This window comes from Balaenoptera acutorostrata, chromosome X (assembly GCF_949987535.1).
Source record: "Balaenoptera acutorostrata chromosome X, mBalAcu1.1, whole genome shotgun sequence".
NCBI lineage: Eukaryota > Metazoa > Chordata > Mammalia > Artiodactyla > Balaenopteridae > Balaenoptera > Balaenoptera acutorostrata.
Window position 1 is genome coordinate 133,023,673 of NC_080085.1, and position 21,237 is coordinate 133,044,909.

At 35.7% G+C, this 21,237-nt stretch overlaps 1 long non-coding RNA gene across 1 annotated transcript; it reads left to right on the plus strand.

The window, feature by feature from the left end:
- The first annotated feature begins 3,471 nt into the window (after window positions 1-3,471).
- On the plus strand, window positions 3,472-21,004 carry LOC130706498 (uncharacterized). Its single transcript, XR_009006731.1, has 4 exons — window positions 3,472-3,502; window positions 7,326-7,452; window positions 19,819-19,926; window positions 20,805-21,004. It is a non-coding gene; the product is annotated as an uncharacterized LOC130706498 (long non-coding RNA).
- Window positions 21,005-21,237: the final 233 nt, after the last annotated feature.

Below are 21,237 nucleotides of genomic sequence, written 5' to 3' on the forward strand. Positions count from 1 at the left end.
TGGATGTATAGTTAGTGTATAGTTGGATGGATAGATTGATACATGGATGGATAGATGAGTGAATGAAAGAAATGCAGGCTCAGCTGGGTAGGATATATGTGACTCTATTCATCTTTCTTGTGATCTCTTCAGTGTGCAGCGTGCATTGATTCCCTCCATCCCAAATTGTCCAGTTGTGAAAGCTTCAGCAAGCAGAGCTTGGCTTGAAGGTAATATAACGCTATTGTATGATTATGATGTCAGTGATAATTGAGGGCAGGATTAGAACCTTTAATTCTTACATTTCCTAACCACCTACTATGTCTGCTGCCTCTTCCTAAAGCAGTCTTTGACCCAGCAACTTCATTTCTAGGAATTTATCCCGTATATATATTCATAGTTGTGAAATGACATATGAACAAGGATATCCATTACAACATTGTAATAACAAAATGACTCTTCATAAGGGTCTTGTTTTAATGTACCGGAATGGAATGGTCTCCAACGTGTATTGTTAGATAGAAAATGAGCAAGGTGGGAAACAGTGCATAGTATGCTACCACTTTTTCTTTTCCAAAACAGAAAGAAAGAATATATATGTTTATTTCATTTCTTAAAGAATACTTCTGGAAGGATATCTGAGAAATGAATAAAATGTGCAAATAATTACTACTTAAAAGATAAATTTTACCAAAAAAAATGAGACATACGTAAATCCGGAGTGATGTCTGTGTACAGACCTTGTCATGCTTACCAGGTAAGTCCTTGGTAAGCTCCTAAGGTTAGTTTGCCTCATAGTCAGGAAATTTGAAAGCTGGTTGATGACACATTGGCAACTTGAAATTGGCTATGATGGAAGTATGTATACCACAAAAATGGACAAACACTATAAAACAGGCCTTTTCCTGGAGAGCTGGCTGTTATACATTTCCTGGCGTGCAACTGCTCAAAATCAGCCATATTCTGTTTTTTAATGGTTGAGTTTGATTCAGTGATGTTACTTGACCCTCTATGCTAGACGAAAATCCCTGTAATAATGAGCTATACTATCATAGGGTTTATATGTCTTAGAATTTGTTTGCTCTTAATTCAACTTGAAGATTTAAACTGTATCTATTTTAACTGTTTTTTTCTTTTGTGCATATTTTCTCAATGGACACACTTTCTGCATTTTCAACGGGTGAGTTTGACCAAAACCATGATGAACATAAGTCCTTTGAGTAAAACCGTATGTATAGCAAAAACTGTACATTTGCTTCATTTCCAAAAGAAGGACTGTTTTTCTGAGGCCCTATGGTTTGGGAATCATTGTAAGGTTAAATGTAGTGGTTGACAAGCTGTGGATTCAGTCTGATGTGAATGTGAATCCCAAGTAGGGTAGAGGGGGAGGAGGGGAAGTACTATTATGGTGTTATAAAGGCCTCTGGGCCTGGTTCCCAACAGCCCAAAACTGGCTTCTGGTGCTGTCTGCGCATGCTGTCCTGAGGACTTAGCCTAGGCTGCCTAACAGTCATTGCTTGAGCCAGTTGTGTTGAAAAAGCCTGTGGCCAGCTGAAACCACTTTTTCTCTTCAGTCACTGTGACTTAAAAATACTGGCCATGGAACCAGAGTACTTGACTTTAATTTTCGCTCTACCATTCATGGACTGTGTGACTTTGGGTAGATCACTTAACCTCTCTGTGCCTCAGCCTCCTTATCCTCAGAAGGTTGCTGTCAGGATAAATGAGTCAATAGAAATGTAGAGTGCTTAGAACAGGACCTGACCCATGTATTGCTTAGAAGTGTATTTTTAAAATTTCATGTATATGGGGGCCTTCTAATTATCTTTTTCTTTTGTTATTGAATTTTGTTGTTGACATAGTGCTTACTTGCACTGTGTCAGAGAACCTCTGTATTTCAGTCCTTTGGAATTTGTTGATACTTGCTTCATGGCCTAGCATATAACCTTTTTCTTTTTGGTAGAAGTTTCATGTGCCATTGAAAACTGTATCCTGTTGAGGTTTTTAATTCTGTTGCTCAAATCCTCTATATCTTCATTGATTATTTTCTATGCTTGTTCTTACAGTTCCTAAGAAAGGTGTGCTAACATTTCCCCTATCTGCTCTAGTCAAAGTCACCAGTGACCTCTAGGTTGCAAATCCAATGATAATTTCATCAGTCTTCATCTTACTGGACATGGTTCATCACTCCTTTTCTTCTTATCTAACTCTTGGCTACTTTTTAGACTGTTTTCCACTGATTCATCCTCATTTCTCTTCTTTATCTATATGCACACATTTCCTAGATGACCTCATCCAAGCTCATGGCCTTAAATACCATTTACATGATAAGAACTCCCAAATTATTATCTCCAGCTCCAGCCATACCTCCTGAACTCCAGGGTTGTATATCCAAGTGTCTATTCCGTGGTAGCACTTGAATGTCTAGTAGGATTCCAAAACTCAATGTGTCCAAAACTAAGCTTTTGATACTTGACCCCAGACCTGCTTTATCCATGGTTTTCCCCACCTCAGTTAATGGCAAATAGCAGTTCATTTTTTCTAAGAAGAATGTGACTAGGACCAATGTGAAGGAATGAGGAAGGTGGGTGGGACAGAGGACTGAGCTAGAGGACGGGTGCCAGGAGAGGAGAGTACTAGAGAAAAGGCTGGAGCTGGAAGAGTAAAACAGTTGGGCGGACCAAGGTCTTTACAATTCCTTACGAACCCCTCCATGGCCTCCTCCCTGTTCTTCAAACACACCAAGGACACTCTTTGCTCAGGACCTTTGTGCATGCTGTTCCTTCTGCTGGATCCGCCCAGTTCACTCTTTTACATGCTTCAGCTCTTTACTTAAAAGTCCCCTTCTCAGTGAGCCTTTCCTGTCTAGCATTTAAGTGCCCACTCTCCCACCAGCATATCATAATCCTTTCCCTGATATGTTTTCCTTAGCACTTATCACGATCTAACATATTATGTACTTTATTTGTCTTGCTTATTTTCTGTCTCCAATAGAACATAAGCTAAATGAAGGCAGAGATTTTTATCTTCTTTATTCACAACTGTATCTTTAGCACCTAGTACAGTGTCTAGCACACAAGTGCTCAATTAAAATTTATTTAATTAATCATTTTAAACGACCTTATTTATACCAATTAACCTAATAAATTGAAGTCCTGTTGCTTTGTAATGGGAAGGTACATATATATATAATTACTGTATTGATAGAAATTTGGTTTAGGGTTTCATCTGATTCTGTCTCTTATTTTCAGATTGTTTTTTCTATGTGATATATTACAACTGACATTGCCTTCACAAGTCCACAAATGTATTGCAGCCAGACAGCAAAGTGGAAGAGTTGTAGCAAACAACCTGGATGGCTCACTGGTTAGCCCTGTAAGAAGTAAGCATCTATTTTTAATTTAATATTTGAGATATATATTTTTAAATGCATTTTTAAAAAAAGTATTTATACAAAAATAATGTAAAATTTGTGTTTGTTTTACAAAACAGATCTTAACTTTGGAGAAAACCCAGTCAACAGGTAAGTTTTTTATTATTTAAAAAAGACAGCCAATAAATACATGTTAGAGGAAGGACGGATGAGACTCATACCTGAAAAGAGTTATTTTTAACGTAGATTTAACCCTTCATGGTTCATTGGAAGGATGGTTTTCTAAGCACATCTTAAATGTTGGCATTCCTCATAGTTCTTTGTATTCTTGGTTCTTTTCTTACTTTATGATATAAACTGTATTAAATGGGTAATAATTTTTTATTTTATTAAACAAAGACAATGAAACTACCAGTTGGAGTGCCTCAGCATCGTAAGGTAATCAATGTTACTTCAGTGAGTGCTTCCCTACATTTTCAGCCAAAAAAAACCCCCAAAACAAACAAAAAAAAAACCAGGCAAATGGAAACCAAAGGAAGGACGAAGTGATATTAACAACAAATAATGTAGAATGTAAGGTTAAAAGCAGTGAACAGAACAAGACACTATTTAGGGAGATACAACAGTCTTAACAGTTTATGCACAAAGGTGAATACATAAAGCAAAAACTATTATGCATGGAGAACTTGAGAAAAGTATAGTTAAAATGGGCAGTTTCGAACCACCTCTTTCATTGTTGGACAAATTTAGTAGACAAAACAAGAAAGGACACAGAGGAATTTAAATAATACATAATAAATAAATAATAAACCTAAGTGTACACACACACACAGAATGTTCATTTTCTTCAAAGCAATCACAAAGAAAACCTTTAAAAACTCCTAAACAATTTTATGGACTACATTCTCTCATCCAATAAAATTATAACTACTTAATGAAAAGTTGACCATGAAAATCTTAACTACTTATAAATTCAAAAATATAATCCTTTTGCCAAAGAGGAAATCAAAAGGAAAGTTAACTATCTAAAGGTAATGAAAAAGAGAACTTCATACCAAAGCTAATGGGGCACCGTGAAAGCTGAACAGAAAAAGATTTCATCACTGTTAAAAAAGATAAATTAACAAGAATTTAGTTTTCTCTTAAGAAGATAGATAATAAAAATATATTAGGAAGATAAAATTTATAAAGATAAAAGCTTAAATTAATAAAATTGCAAAGAAAAGTAAATCTGAAACTTATTTCTTTAAAGTCCAATAAAATGAGGTCCTCTGATTCAACCGAAAAGAGAGTGTAAAAGTGTACAACATGAGGAATAAGAGAGCTGATGTAACCACAGACGTAGGAGAGATTAAGGTAACTATAAGTGAATACTTTGTGCAACTGTTTGGTAACAACATATTTGAAAATCTAAAGGAAATTGATGATTTCCAAGCAAAATATAATGACAAAATTCATCCAAGAAGAAACAGAAACATGCATAGACCAATTGCCACATAGAGTAGAGCTTTATCTATCCTTAAAGAATAGGAAATTTCAGTTCCAGGCTATAGAAAAAAGGGAAGATCTCCAATTCAGTGTATGAAGTGACATGACCTTAATATGAAAGCCCAGTAAAGATAGAAGAAAGTGCTGACTAAGCTCATATATTCATTACAGATGTCAGAATTCTAAATAAAATATTCACAAATAAAATCCAGGAATATATTAAAAAATTCCACTACCTGTACAGAGTGCCCCTTTTCTTTTTGAGTGTGCCACATGAAGCACCCTGTCTGGCATGGCAGTAGTAGAGGTTAGGTATAATGGAAAGTGGATGCACCTGGCACATGTTCTGGGGTAGAGGTGATAGCAGTTGCTGTCAGAGGTGAGGAGAAAAGCGGGACCAAGGGATGGTGCTTAGGTTTTTGGCCTGAGCTACTACATGGATGGAATTCTGTACTGAGACAAGCTCTCGAGGAAATAAAAGGGATAGCCGTTTCCAGACACCCAAAATCTTAAAAAAAATTACCTACCATGCACCTTTGCTTAGGAAGATCCTACAGGGTGTGCTCCAACAAAACAGAGAAGTAAACTAAGAAAGAGGAACACATGGGATTCAGGGAAACAGAGTACCCTACTTAAGTGAGAGGTGGAGGGAATTTACAATATAAAAACAATGGAAGTTATATTTACTTGTACAGCAGCCAGTTTAGAATGGAACCGAAGGATGTAGAGCTCCAGGGGAGATGTCTCCTGGAAAAAATCAAAATGACGTATTATTTGGTGCTAACATTTATTGTTTACTCTGAGACAGATACTGTTCATTCTAAGTATTTTACACATAATAACTCAATCTTTCTACTTGAGAAAGTTATTATTTCCACTAGATCACAAGCTCCATGAAAGCAAATAGTTTCATCTGTTTTATATATTCCAAGCACCAAGGATGGTGCCTGGCATCTAGTAGATATTGAATGGATATTTGTTGAATGAATGCAGTGAATCCACATTTCACATATGTGACAACTGAGATACAGAGATTCTTTAGGATTATGGAATTAAATACCATAAGGAAAAGTGTGGCTACTTTTGCGAAGGGGAAGCGGTGACTGGTATTTTTGGTTTTAGATCTTTTAGCACTGGTTGACTTTTTAAACTCTGCATCACGTGGATAAAAACTAAATTTCAATAAGTCAAATGAATACAGAATAAATATGAGCTTTTAGATACAAGAACCATTTCTTAGAATTAAAACTAAAGTGTATGTGGAATAGATTATTACATAATTTGGTAGAGGAGTTGAAATAGATGTAGAAAACAGGGATAATAATCTTAACCACTGGCATAGAATATAGACTCCTAGTCCTGCCATTAATTAACTGTAAGACCTTGAGCAAGATATTTCCCTTCTCTGAGTCTGTTTCCTCATCCATAAAATGAGAATTTATAATACCTACTTCACATAGTTGTTATGAAAGTTAAATGATATTTAAGATTGTGAAAACACCTAACACAGAGCCTAGTAAGAATAAATGTTCAATGAGAGTTTGTTTCCTTTTGTTTCTATTTATACAAAATATTACACATCTTGTATTATTTATTCTCTGAATAACTCTAATTCTATGAAGCATAGTTTATCCCAATTTTACAAATGAGGAAAGAGGTTAAGTTATTTAGTAAAGGTTACACAGCTAGTTAATAGCCTGGTGAAGCTCAGAATGCAATACTTCTGCTTCTTACTCTAGTGCCCTTTTGACCCACCACCATGGGGAATACTAGGTTTTTTTCCTTCTATATAAACTATTAAAATAGTTTAGAATTAAATGTATTCGTTCAAGTGACTTTTTATTTTTATTTTATTTATTTATTTTTTAAAAAAAATTATAGCTACTTTATTTATTTATTTATTTATTTTTGGCTGTGTTGGGTCTTCGGTTCGTGCCAGGGCTTTCTCTAGTTACGGCAAGCGGGGGCCACTCTTCATCGCGGTGCGCGGGCCTTTCACTATCGCGGCCCCTCCCGTCGCGGGGCACAGGCTCCAGACGCGCAGGCTCAGTAGTTGTGGCTCACGAGCCCAGCTGCTCCGCGGCATGTGGGATCTTCCCAGACCAGGACTCGAACCCGTGTCCCCTGCATTAGCAGGCAGATTCTCAACCACTGCGCCACCAGGGAAGCCCCAAGTCACTTTTTTAAATGGGCAACTGGTACTATTGAATTCCTTCTATGAACTCTCAAACTTTGTTAGTGGGAGATTTAAATTCGGCATTATTTATAAAAAGTAAGCTGAAATATTTAGTTTTGTAATGATACCTTAACTTAATATAGAAAATAGCCAGTGGTCTTTTTAAAAATCTTTTCTTGTGATTCCTTCCTATTATATTTTACCTATTGATGGCCATAAACATTGTCTCAAAGGCTATATCCTGACGAGATGTTTAAATGGTAGATTTGTCATTTCCCCAAATGGGCTGATTTATAAATCTCATTTTAGATCGAACGTGAAGGGGTGTCAATCCTCAGAGATGGAAATGACTGGTGGAATGAACTGGCAGTTGAATAGCTGCACCTGCATATCAACCATCTGGAACCCAATTTCTATTCCTCCGGTTTCCCACATGGTAACATTTGTGATGTATTATTACGTTTTTTCCTTTTTGATATATACATATAACATATACATTTGTATTAGAGAAGTAGGTAGACCAAGAAATGTTCTCTTTTTAATCACTTTTAATGTATTGTGCTAACATTTGTTGTAAACATGTTAAGCTAACTAACTGTTCCTCTATTTTTGGAAGGGTCGATCCTGTGGTGGGGAGAGAACTATAGAGTTCCACCATTTTGCTCCACATTTATTGAACACCTATTAGGTATTTAGGCACTGGGCTGACAGATCAACAGTAGACAGACATGTCATCAAATAGAGGAATTGAATATTCCAAGTGGAATGAATACTTTAGAGGGTGTGTTGGTTACTTTTATAAAGAAGCTGAACATGAGGTAAAAGGAGATGAGGTGAATTGACAGGAACTGGTTGGCAAATGGAAACTTGGTGGGTTATTCAGGGAACTCGAAGTAGTTTAAAATGGCTATCGTGTAATGTATGATGGGTGCAAGAAGAGATAAATCTCGAGCTTAAAGAGAGATCAGATCTTGTAGGAACTTGTATAGGAGTTTCGGCTTTGTCTTATAAGCAGCGGGGAGCCAAAGCTATAACACGATTACTTTTACATTTTTGAAAGATTAGTCCGGGAGGAGTGTGGAAGATGGTTAGTAAGGAAATAAGACACAAATTGGGGAAGTCAATTAGAAGTCTCTTCAAGTCATCCAGGCAAGAGATCTAGACTGCTCTGGTCTAGAATGCTAGAATGTTGGCAGTAGATCTAAAGCAAGAGTTTCGATAGATCTGCAGATAGAGTTGATAGGAGTTGCTGACAGGTTGAAAGTTGAAATATGGGTCCCCAATAAATTATCTGCAAATATAAAATTCAAAAAGCTCTGGAAAGCAAGTTTTTTTGTTAAGTTTGCAACAAACTCTTTTGGCCGCAGAACTTTACTTGAACTATAATGAGGCTATGGTCATTATTTATCCTACTAAGTGTAACTATTCATACACGAATGTTGCATTTGCATTTTGCTGCAGAAATATTAGTGTGTTTCATTACAGGGTGCTCTTTCAGTCCCCCTGGGGTGTTACTAGTATCTTCTATGTGTAAATTCTAAATTAGCTTTCTAAAATACAAATCATTCTGAATTCCAAAGCACATCTGGCCCCAAGGACTTAAACGATGTGCACCTCTGCTATTTTTTGTATGATTTTGCTTTAAAACTTCATTGGTCCAATGATATAACAAACTGCACATTAACTCTTGAGTACATAGTGACTTTGTTTTCCTGATATGCAGCAGAGGTGCATTTAGGAATGAGAATTTTGGTAGGATTTGGGAAGAAATATTTTTGAAATGTACTGAGGAAACATGCGGCTGTGCTGCTGCAGTCGATTTGCGGACACAGATGACTAAGAACCTAGAAAGGGTTTGGAGGGGTGTCTTAGTCTATCTTAAGGTTCACTGAATCTTTCCTTTGTCATCTCCCTTCTGATATTGAGTCATCCCGTTGGGTGTTTTTATTCCAGTTATTACATTTTTCAGTTCTGAAGTTTCTGTTTGGCTTTTCTCTGTATCTTCTATTTCTTGGCTGATGCTTTCTGTTTTAACTCTTGTTTCAAGAGTGTTCGTGATGACTCATTCAAGCATCTGTCTAATAGCCACTTTAAAGTTTTTGTCAGATAATTCCAACATCTGTGTCATCTCATCATTGGTGTCTGTTGATGGCTTTTTTCCATGGAAGTTGAGATTTTCATGGTTCTTCATGTGCCATTTGGACATTTTGACCGTTAATTTAAAAGACGCTAGGTCTTGTTAAATTATGGAGCATGTTGATATCTGTGCTGTAGCAGACACTTGACCTGGTTAAGTTTAAGCTACAACTTCAAGCCCGCTCCTCTGGCCCATGGTCGCAGTATCAGCTCAGTTTCTACAGTCTTTGCTCTGCTGTTTGGGTCTGTCCTGCATGTGCTCCACTTAGTGGTCATCATGGGACCTGGGCTGTGGTCTCTCCAGGGGCTTAGTAATCAAAGTCTTTGGTATGCTCATTAAGATCCCATCTACCCATGTACAGGTGTGGGGAGGGGGCGGATGAACCCAGAGGTTCATAACCAGCTTCCCCGAGCCTCTCTATCTCTGCTCTCTCTCCAGTATTTTCCAGTTTCTTGGGGCTCCCACTCTCTTTCATCTGGCCAAAAACCCCATACATTTCTGTGATTGAAACAAGTCAAGCTTCCAAGTAGTGGTAGGACAGAGAGAATTAAAAAACATTTTTTGTCCCTCCCTTCATGAAGCCACAGCTCCACCTAATGGAGAAGAAAGTTCCTCTCCCTCATATATTTGGCTCTTGCAGTTTTCCCTTGCTGCCACCATAGCCACTGCTGCAGGAAAAGGAGAAAAAGAAAAAACACTGCGGGCTTTTTCTGACTTTGTCTGAGCTTCAGGAGTTCTCTTTATAGCTACTCAAGCCAGAACTAGAGAACTTCTGGAGTTTTTTCTCATCTGCACAACAGTGATCTCTTCCAGGTTTCAGGCTGATTTGAGTCCAGTGTGGATGATGCTGGAAGGGAAAAATAACAGATTCACTGGTACTTTGAATTCTGGTGTTCTTTCCTGATCTACCTGCTGATACTTACTTTTCAGAGTTTTTGGATAGCTGACTGTACATCCTATCCAGGTTTTAGAGTTAGGTGTTCAGTGAGAGAGGAAGATTTTCTGTGCTTACTCAGTTTTAACTGGAAGTAGAATCCAATCCTTGTCTTTTAACCTGAGTTTAGTTAATGTGTTTTTATGTGATTATGGATATATTTGGATGTTTCTAATATAGGCTGTTTTTTCTCTTATTTTTCTTTTTTCTCTCTTATTTTTTGCCTTCTTTTGCCATGATTAAATTCTTTTTTTTCTCCTTTCATTTTTTCCCTTTTCCCTTTGAAGTTATACTCTAGAGACTACAACATACATAGTTAAATTACCAAGGTCTAAAGTTAATCAATATTTTCCTCTGAAACAACAAAAGGACTTCAGAAGACTTTAACCCTGATCATACTCCCTGCTGATTTCATATGCTATTGTGGTAAAATATTCATAACAGAAAAGTTATCATTCTAACTATTTGAAGTGTACAATTCAGTGACATTAAATACATTCAAAATGTTGTGTATCCATCACCATTGTGTAGTTCCAGAGCTTTTTCATCATCTCAAACAGAAACTCTACCCGTTAAAAAATAACTTTCCATTCATCCCACCCTGGTTACCACTTTTCTATTTTCTGTCTCTATGAATTTGCCTATTCTGGGTACCTCATACAAGTGGAATCATATATGATCTGTCCTTTTGTTTCTAGCTTATTTCACTTAGCATAGTGTCTTCAAGATTCATCCATGTTGTAGCATTTATCAGAATATCATTCAGCCTTTTTAAGGCTGAATGATATTCCATCATACATATTTACCACGTTTTGTTTATCCATTCATCCACTGATGGACATTTGGATTGTTTCCAACTTTTGGCTATTGTGAATAATGCTTCTATGAACATTGGAGTACAAATATCTGTTTGAGTCTCCTCTGCTTTCAATTCTTTGGGCATATACCTAGAGGTAGAATTGCTGCATCATGTGGTAATTCTATATTTAGTTTTTTGAGGAATCACAATACTGTTTACCACAGTGGCTAAACCACTTTATATTCCCACCAGAAATGCATGAGGGTTCCAACTTCCCAACAACCTCACCAACACTTATTATTTTCTGGATTTCTTTATTTTTTTTTTAATTAATTAATTAATTTATTTATTTATTATTTTTTGGCTGTGTTGGGTCTTCGTTTCTGTGTGAGGGCTTTCTCTAGTTGTGGCAAGCGGGGGCCACTCTTCATCGCGGTGCGGGGGCCACTCTTCATCGCGGTGCGCGGGCCTCTCACTATCGCGGCCTCTCTTGTTGCGGAGCACAGGCTCCAGACGCGCAGGCTCAGTAATTGTGGCTCACGGGCCGAGTTGCTCCGCGGCATGTGGGATCTTCCCAGACCAGGGCTCGAACCTGCGTCCCCTGCATTGGCAGGCAGATTCTCAACCACTGCGCCACCAGGGAAGCCCCTGGATTTCTTTTTTACTTATAATAGCTATCCTGATGGGTATGAAGTAGAGTCTTATTGTGGTTTGATTTTAATTTCTCTAATGATTAGTGATGTTGAGCATCTTTTCATGTGCTTATTTGCATTTGTATATCATCTTTGGAGAAATGTCTATTCAAAACCTTTGGCCATTTTTGAATTGGGTTGTTTGTTTTGTTGTTGAGTTGTACAAGCTCTTTATATGTTTTGGATATTAATCCCTTATCAGATACATGCTTAGCAAATATTTTCTCCCATTCTCTGGGTTGTCTTTTTACTCCATTGATAGTGTCCTTTGATGCACAAAATTTTAAAAATTTCGATGAAGTCCAATATATCTACTTTTTCTTTTTTGTCCATACTTTTGGTATCATATCCAAGAATTCATTACCAAATGCAATGTCATGAAGATTTTCCCCTATGTTTTCTTCTATTTTTACAGTTTTAGCTCTTGAGTTTAGGTCTTTGATCAATTTTGACTGAATTTTTGTATATATTGTGAGGTAAGGGTTCAACTTCATACTTTTGCATGTGGATATCCAGTTGTCCCAGCATCATTAATATCCAGCATCATTTGTTGAAAAGACTATTCTTTCCCCATTGAATGATCTTGGCACCCTTGTAAAAAATCAATTGACTATATATGTGAAGGTTTTTTTCTGGGCTCTCTCTTCTATTTCATTGATCTATATGTCTGTCCTTATGCCAGTACCACACTGTTTTGATTACTGTAGCTTTGTAATAACTTTTGAATTCAGGAAGTATGAGTCTTCCAACTTTGTTCTTATTTTTCAAGATTATTTTGGCTAGTTAGGGTCCCTTGAGATTCTGTATGAATTTTAGGATGGGTTTTTCTATTTCTAAAAAAAAATTCATTGGGATTTTGATATGATTGAATCTGTAGATCACTTTGGGTAGTATGGTCAAATTAACAATACTAAGTCTTCCAATCCATGGACATGGGATATCTCTCCACTTGCTTAGGTCTTCTTCTTTAATTTATTTTCAGCAATATTTTGTAGTTGTCAGTGTATAAGTCTTTTGCCTCCTTGGCTAAATTTATTCCAAGTATTTTATTCCTTTTGTTGCTATTGTAAGTGGAATTGTTTTCTTAGTTTCTCTTTGGATTGTTCATTGCTGGTGTGTAGAAATGTGATTGATTTTTTGTGTGTTGATATTGTATCCTGTAACTTTGCTGAATTCATTCATGAGTGCTAACAGTTTTTTTGTGGAATCTTTAGGGTTTCTAAATATAAGATCATGTCATCTGCAAAAATAGATAATTTAACTTATTCCTTTCCAATTTGATGCCTTTGATTTCTTTTTTTAGCTCTAGCTATACTTTGAATAGAATTGGTAGAAGTGGGCATTCTTGTTATGTTCCTGATCTTCGGGGGAAAGCTTTCAGGCTTTCACCCTTGAGCATGATGTTAGCTGTGGTCTTTTCATATATAATCTTTATTATGTTGAGGAAGTTCCCTTCTATTCCTAGTTTATTGAGTGCTTTTATCATGGAAGGGTGTTGAGTTTTATTAAATGCTTTTCTGCATCAATTGATATTATCTTATTTTTTTCCCTTCATTCTATTTATGGTGCGTATTATTGATACACTGATTTTCATATGTTGAACTATCCTAGCATTCCAGGAATAAATCCCACTTGTTCATGGTATATAATCCTTTTCATGTGCTGCTGAATTTGTTTTGCTAGTATTTTGTTGAGGATTTTTGCCTCAGTATTCATAAGGAATATTGGTCTATAGTTTTATTTTTTTTGTATTGTCTTTGGCTTTGGTATCAGGGTAATGCTGGCCTCATAGAATGAGTTAGGTAATGTTCCCTCCTCTTCAAATTTTGGAAGAGTTTGAGAAGAATTGGTGTTAATTCTTCTTTTAGTGTTCAGTAGAATTCACCAGTGAAGGCATCTGGTCTGAGGCTTTTCTTTGTTGGGAGGTTTTTGATTAGTGATTCAATCTCCTTACTAGTTATAGATTTATTATTCAGATTTTCTATTTCTTCATGAGTCAGTATCTTGTTTTTTTAATTACCACAAAATAATCAGAAGTATCACTGTTTTACAGAGTCAGTGTTTGTTTAGATTTAACTACATTATTTGCCACTTTCTTTCTCATAATTTCTTATTACATGTTAGACCTTCTGTAGGCGACCACCTGAAGTACATCTTTAACATTTCCCTTAATAAGACTGAATTGGTGGCCAACTCAGTTTTGTTTGTCTGGGTATCCCCTTCTAGTTTGACAGTTATTTTCTTTTAGTATTCTAAAGATATCACTCTACTTTCTTCTGGCTTCTACCACCAGCACTGACAAGTCAGCTTTCAGTCTAATTATTTTACTGTACCTTTATAGGTATGGTAGACAGAATAATGTCCCCCCCAAAGATTTCCATATCCTAATCCATGGAACCTGTGATTATGTTTGGTTACATGGCAAAGGGGAATTAAGTTTTTAGTTGGAACTAATGTTGTTAATCAGATTATCTTAAAAGTGGGAGATTAGTGTGAATTATCCAAGTGGACCCAATATAATCACAAGGGTTCATAAAAGTAGAAAATGGAGGCAAAAGAGTCAGGGAAAGACGTGATGATGGAAGCAAGGTCGGAGCAATGCCATGTTGCTGCCTTTAAAGATAGAGTGAGGGGGTCAGAAGTCAAGGAAAGTGCAATTAAACTGATTTTCTCCTGGAGCCTCCAGAAGGAATGCAGCCCTGCTGACACCTCAGTAGAAAACTAAAAGAGCAATTAATCTGAATTGTTTTATTACATTTAAAATTTTGTCTTTTTCTAACTACTTTTACCTTGATGTTTCTAGGTCTGTCTCTTAACAGCTCTCTCACATTTCCCATCTCCTTATCTCTATGTGCTTCATTCTGGGTACTTTCTCCAAATTTATATTCTAATTTACAGATTCTCTCCATCTCTGTTTAATTTGCCATTTATCCCATCCATTGAGAGTGTGTGGTGTTTTTGTTTGTTTGTTTGCTTGTTTCTACTTTGGTAAATTTTATTGAATTTTCATGAAGTGAACATATGCAAGTGAACATATCAAGCAACTACTCCTATTATTCAACCCTTCGGTTAAACATTTTATTTAATGAGCTATACTTTTAATTTCTAAGAATACATTCTCATTATCTGCTTTTTTTGTAATTTCCTGTCCATTTTCATAAATACAGTATTGTTTTATATCACTCTGAGACTAATAATTAGATATTTAATGTTCTCTTCTGTTCACTGAGATTTCTCTTTTTGCTTATTTCTGTTCACTTTTATATAGTCACCTCAGTCCTCTTTTGTGTTGTTGGCTTTTCCAATTTTGAACTTTATAAATGGAATCATACTGTACATATTCTTTTGTGACCTGCTTCTTTCAATCAGTATTATGTTGGTAAGATTCATTTGTGTTAGTGTGTGCAGGTATAATTCATTCATCCTTACCATTGTATAATATTTCATTGTATGGTCGTTTATGCTGGACATGTACATGTATGTTGTTTCAAGGTGTTTGCTATTATTAACAAGGTTGCTATGTATATTCTTTTGACTATCTCTTGGTACATATGTGCAAGAGTTTCTCCAGGGGATCTGCCTAGGAGTGTAACTGCTTGGCCATAGGGTTTAGGTTTACTGGGTAATTTTAAACTGTTTTCAAAAATGTACACACTGATGTGTATAAAACTGATGCCTAATAAGAACCTGCAGTATAAAAAAACAAACAAAACAACTAATACTAAACTTTCATTGGGTTATTTGTATGGAAATATGTTAATATAAATGTTTCAGACATTACATGAAATTTCTAAAAATCTTATATTTGTATTTGTATGGAAATATGTATGGAAATATGTTAATATAAATGTTTCAGACATTACATGAAATTTCTAAAAATCTTATATGTTCTGGTATAATGTTATAAGTAATAATCCTAGTTATTACTTTAAAATGTATATCTCAGAAATAAAATTAAAAAAATGGCTGTAACAGTGTATATGCCCACCAGTGGAATAAGAGTGTTATCAATGTCATCAACACTTGACATTATTTTATTAATTTAAATGATTTATTATTAATATAAAATAATAGTAATGTATATTTTCCATTAATATATAAATATGAATACCTACCTAAAATTAAAATATAAATAGTATAATGTAAAATGTGCCATTCTTGCTGGTGTTTAATGGTATCATGGTATGTTTTCTTTTTGGTATCTGTCTAATTCATAATCTGGTTGAGTATCTTTTGATATATTTATTAATCATTAAGTTTTCTTTTTTTGTGAAATGTCTGTTCAAGCTTTCACCTATTTTTGGTTTGGTTATTTGTCTTTTTCATATGGATTTATGAGGTAAACTGCTTAGAATACTGCCTAGGTCACAGTAAGTGCTCAATAAATATTAGTTAGAAATATGATGATGGTGATGATGATAATGATAATGATGCCAGTGATTTTGTGTCACAGTACTCCCACCCACTAGTATGTGAAACATAGACCATTAAATTAAATCCCCTCAGTGCTCAGAGAAGGATATGAAAATAGGAAGGCAAGGAGAATAAGCATCCCCCCTAACAACAATGAAGATGCGCTGGGGGAATTGTGAACATGCTGGGCATACTTCTCTCTTGATTGAACTTTTTAAACCCTTGCTACACTTTCTTATTCTTGAGCTTTAACCTGCATATGACTCACCTTGGGGTGTTGTTAAAATGAAACAAGTCTGGGATGGAGATTGAGATTTTGCATTTCTGGGAAGCTCCCAGCTGATGTTGATAATTCTGGTCCAAGGATTAGACTTTGAATATCAAGGCTTAATGGTAAGTGCCTGGTAATAGGGCACAAGCATCAAGAATAGAAATTATTCATGAGATAGTTATCAATTTTGGCTCAAATGATATATATCAAGAATGAAGAATTTTTAAATAGCAGAATTGGGAGCTAGGATATAAGAAAACTTTGGAAAATATCAGAAACATTGATATTAAAGATGTATTTCTGCCTCTTTTTTCAAGTCCTTCTGGCCAGTCACTAAACACTCTGGGATCAAATGTCTAAAGTCAAAGGCCACTTGTCTCTCATGTTATATTACCTAGTAGTAAATAAAGAGACCAAGACAAGGATTAAAGTTCTGACTTGTATAGGCAAAGAGACTAAGTCAGGGTTGAGAGCCAGGCATAATTTGGTGTTACACCTATAGCACTAAATATATTACTCTGCTGTTCATCTATTGCGATGAAAGCCAAATTATCTTCATTTTTCACATTATCCCACACATGTGAAAAATATCATAACCAAAGACTGGAAATGAAAATTGAAAAATTAAAGTTTTATTTGTTGGAGGTAGTGAGATTGTGGTTGAAATTTTTCTTTCTTTCATTTTGTCTGTTAATGTTATTATTTTATTTATGTAACATAAAAACAAAGTCATAACTCTTTCTTCCTTAGCTAAGTTCATATTTCTCTTCGGTTGGAAGTCCTGAAACCTCCTATATCTGTCATGTTCAAGGAAAGATCATTGTCCCAGCTGTAAATGGTTCACTATATTAATTCTCAATATTAAATATATAGCAGAAAGTGTTCTGTATCTTATAACGTTTCTTATTAAATAGTAGTAGAAAATGTACTATATAGTAATTGACACTTTTCTTCAAGGTTCCACACCAGTGGCCTATCCAGTGACTTCACAGCAAGTGCCTATGTATAGAATGGCAACAAAAAAACAGTTTTAAGATCTCAAGAGTGGGAGATATACATAAAACTCCCCATGGTTTGCACTAACAGAATAAAACATGATAGGGATAATTTAAAATGGAAGGTAATCCATCCACATCCTTTTCTTGCATTGGAAAAAGAAACAGTAGTCCTCTGAGAAATAATATAGCGAAGGCTTTGTGAGGAATAGAGAAAGGAACCCTAGAAATGGGGAGGAGAAGGGATTGTGAAAGTGGAATAGTTAAGGGAAAGCTGTTCCAGAATTAATAGATGATCCAAAATAGGAATAATCAGTATACACATAATAGAGATTCAATGATAATTTAGTTTAGTTTACGTTATTGGTTTATTCCAAGAGTTAGGAGCTACTGTTTGCTGCTGGTTTTCCTCCCTTTCTGCAAGGATTTTGTTGTTTCATTTTGTTTTGTTTTGTTTGCCATTTTGCTGTTTGGAATCGCTTCCACTCTGCTTTAAGGATGTAAAAAAATAAGTGAACTTTCATAAGGCTGAATTTGTTCTTATTGTTCAAGGCTTCCAATGGGAGGAAATTTTAATACAGGTAGAATACTCTCTGGAATTTTTCTGGCTTTTTATCCAACCTTTTTCTAACTCATTTTAGTTTAGTCTGTCATTTCTGTTCTGCCTATTTGTCAATGTTTTCATGATTTATAAATTTTCTTTACTTAGTTAAAAATTGTTTGCAATCACCAGTTCTCGTTTTTACAGCCTCAGTGCATCGCATAAATTTTACGTGATGTAATATGAGTAATGGAAACTCTGAAGTCCTTTACCCTCACCACCAATTCACTCATGCTTTTGCTGTTGGTGTCAATTTGGAAGAACGTTTAAAATATGGGAAAGTATAGAGGATAACAGACGTCCTTGCTTCAACATTCTGAATTACTAAATGTTAACATTTTGTCATAATTTTTCCAGATCATTTTTTAATGAAATTTTACAAATAAGACCAAAGTCTCCTTGGGTCATCCCTAGTCCCAGTCACCCTCTGCCACTCCAGAGACAATGACTGTGAATTTTATGTATGGCCTTCCAGAACATTTTCATACTTTTACTAAGGAAAAATATGTAGTACTCTTCTAAGTGATTTTTAAAAATTGATTATAATTGGTATTATTTTACATTTATGTTTTTGAGATCTGTCTAGATTGGTACATAATTAATACATTAATTATAATGGCTCAGTGGTATTTCACATATGAATATACTACCATTTAGTAGTATATTTTATCCCTTTACTGAAAAATTCCTTAAAATAGTTCTCTATAGGCTGTGTAACTACTTCTTTTCCTCTCATTCCCTGTTTTTTTTTGAAGTTTTAAAAAATTTTTTTTACTAGAGTATAGTTGATTTATAATGTTGTGTTAGTTTCAGGTGTACAGCAAAGTGAATCAGTCATACATATACATATAACCGCTCTTTTTTAGATTCTTTTCCTGTATAGGCCATTATGGAGTATTGAGTAGAGTTGCCTGTGCTATACAGTAGGTCCTTATTAGTTATCTATTTTATATATAGTAGTGTGTATATGTCAATCCCAATCTCCCAATTTATCCTTCCTCCTGGCCTTTACCCTTCGGTAACTATAAGTTTGTTTTCGATGTCTGTGAGTCTATTTCTGTTTTGTAGGTAACTTCATTTGTATCATTTTTTAAGATTCCACATATAAGCGATATCATATGATATTTGTCTTTGAATGATTTTTGAAGTTTTTTTAAAAATTGAAGTACAGTTGATGTACAATATTATACAAGTTACAGGTGTACAATATGGTGAGTTACAATTTTTAAAGGCTATACTCTATTTAAACTTATTATAAAATATTGGATATTCTGTGAATATGCTGTGAATACACAGCATATTCCCTGTGCTGTACAATATATCCCTGTAGCTAGTTTATTTTATACATAGTAGTTTGTATCTCTTATTCCCCTACCCCTATCTTGCCCCTCCCCCTTCCCTCTCCCCACTGGTAACCACTAGTTTGTTCTCTATATCTGTGAGTTTGCTTCTTTTTTGTTATATTCACTAGTTTGTTGTATTTTTTCCTCTCATTCTCTCTTGAAACTATTCCAGTAAGGATTCTGCCTGCCCACTGTTGTTCTTATCTCAATCACGAGTAACCCCCATATTACCATATCCCTTCCACTTCATATGGCTCTGGGTCATCTTTTTTGTTTTCTTCTTTGGAGGTTTTTCAGCAGCTTCTTCAGTGCAAGTTGCTGTTACTTCTTCAGAAACTGCAAAGCACTTGGTTTGTAAACTAGTGATATTTCATTTTCACTGAATACAGAATATTCCAGCAGCATCTGAGTGAAATATTGATACTTCAAATTCTAGTTTGTCATTCACGTTTATCTCCAGGGTCTGCCACTACTCAGCTGGCATCTTCTCAGTTGACATTCTTTAAATGTAATATTTGCTCTAGAGGGGTTACTTGTCCTCTTGGTACTATTGTTTTAGGGGAGCAATAAAATACTAATTAAGTTTTTTTTGTTTTCTTTTGCATTTGAATTCATAGGTTCCAACTCCAATGGGAGCTCCTTCCCTAATGGCACCTCAACCCGTGATTTATACCCAACCAGGCTTAAGGACCAGCAAGCCTTCCGCTCCATCCACAAGAAATAACGTATGTTTGACCTGTTGTTACTTAGGTCCTTGGTAGGGATGTGCAGTCACATGTTAGAACAGAGTTGTATAATCTTTTGTGCATTGTTGGTGTCTCATAGAAGAAAAACGAATTCTAACCTTTTCAGCATTGTAAAGAGACACAGAACTGTATAAAGCCAATCCTCTACAAACTTGTGTTGTTAAACATCAACTGGGTTCTGATACCTAGTCAGCAAGCCTTTTATTCATTCATTCAACAAACGCAACTGAGATCAGTGCTGGAGAGGTGGGTAGCTCAGTCTGGAGGTTTCAGGCACAGCTTTCCTAAGGAAGTGATACCTAAGTTGAATGCTATATTTTAAAATGGATAGCCAGTCAATGGAGAGGGGAAACAATATTGCAGACAAGCATATAAACAGATAGGAAAGCCAAAGCACTATGGGAGGTCAAAGGAGGGAACAATTAATTCAGGGATAAAAGGTTTCAGGGCATTGTGTACCAAATGATAAGGAGAATTTCCACTAGTGGGTGTATAGATGATAGAAGTTTGACATTAGAGGCAGAGGAAACAGCTTGAGCACAGAAGTGGAAGCAAGCAGTGGTAACATGGATGAGGTGCAGCTGAAGCATATGGGGAAGTGTCATGATGCAGGTGTTCATTGCCTCAGAGTGTTGTTTTCTAGAAGAGTCTTTACAAGGTTTCTGCCTTCAGTCCATGCACTTGGGGCCACCTGGTTCCTGAATGTTTGTTTTAGGAGGCCTGACAAAGCTTCGAGTATTAGATAATGAGAAGACTAACCAGAGTTTTGTGTAAAACTATTTGTAATTTATTTTATAACCACAAGGAAAAATATGTGGAAATAATGAAAGATATACACATGTGTCTTTCTTTCACAGAGACAGAATCCATGAAGAAGTACCAAAGCAAAAAGATTCCAAATCAGAGGTGAAAACAAATGATGATCTCTCTACAGGCTGATTGAATCATCCACATCTTCCAAGTAAAATAAACATCCATTTGGACATTCAATACTCTTGAGATTCTTCATTCAGTGTTTTTGAGGTGATGCACTCTTTCTCTTGTTTTAATAGTTAGCCTTGAAACTTTATCCTGTAAAATTATCAAAAACTAAACTTAATATCTTAATCTCCTGCTCAACATCACTAATCATTAGAGAAATGCAAATCAAAACTACAATGAGGTATCACCTCACACCAGTCAGAATGGCCATCATCAAGAAGTCTACAAACAATAAATGCTGGAGAGGGTGTGGAGAAAAGGGAACCCTCTTGCACTGTTGGTGGGAATGTAAATTGATACAGCCACTAT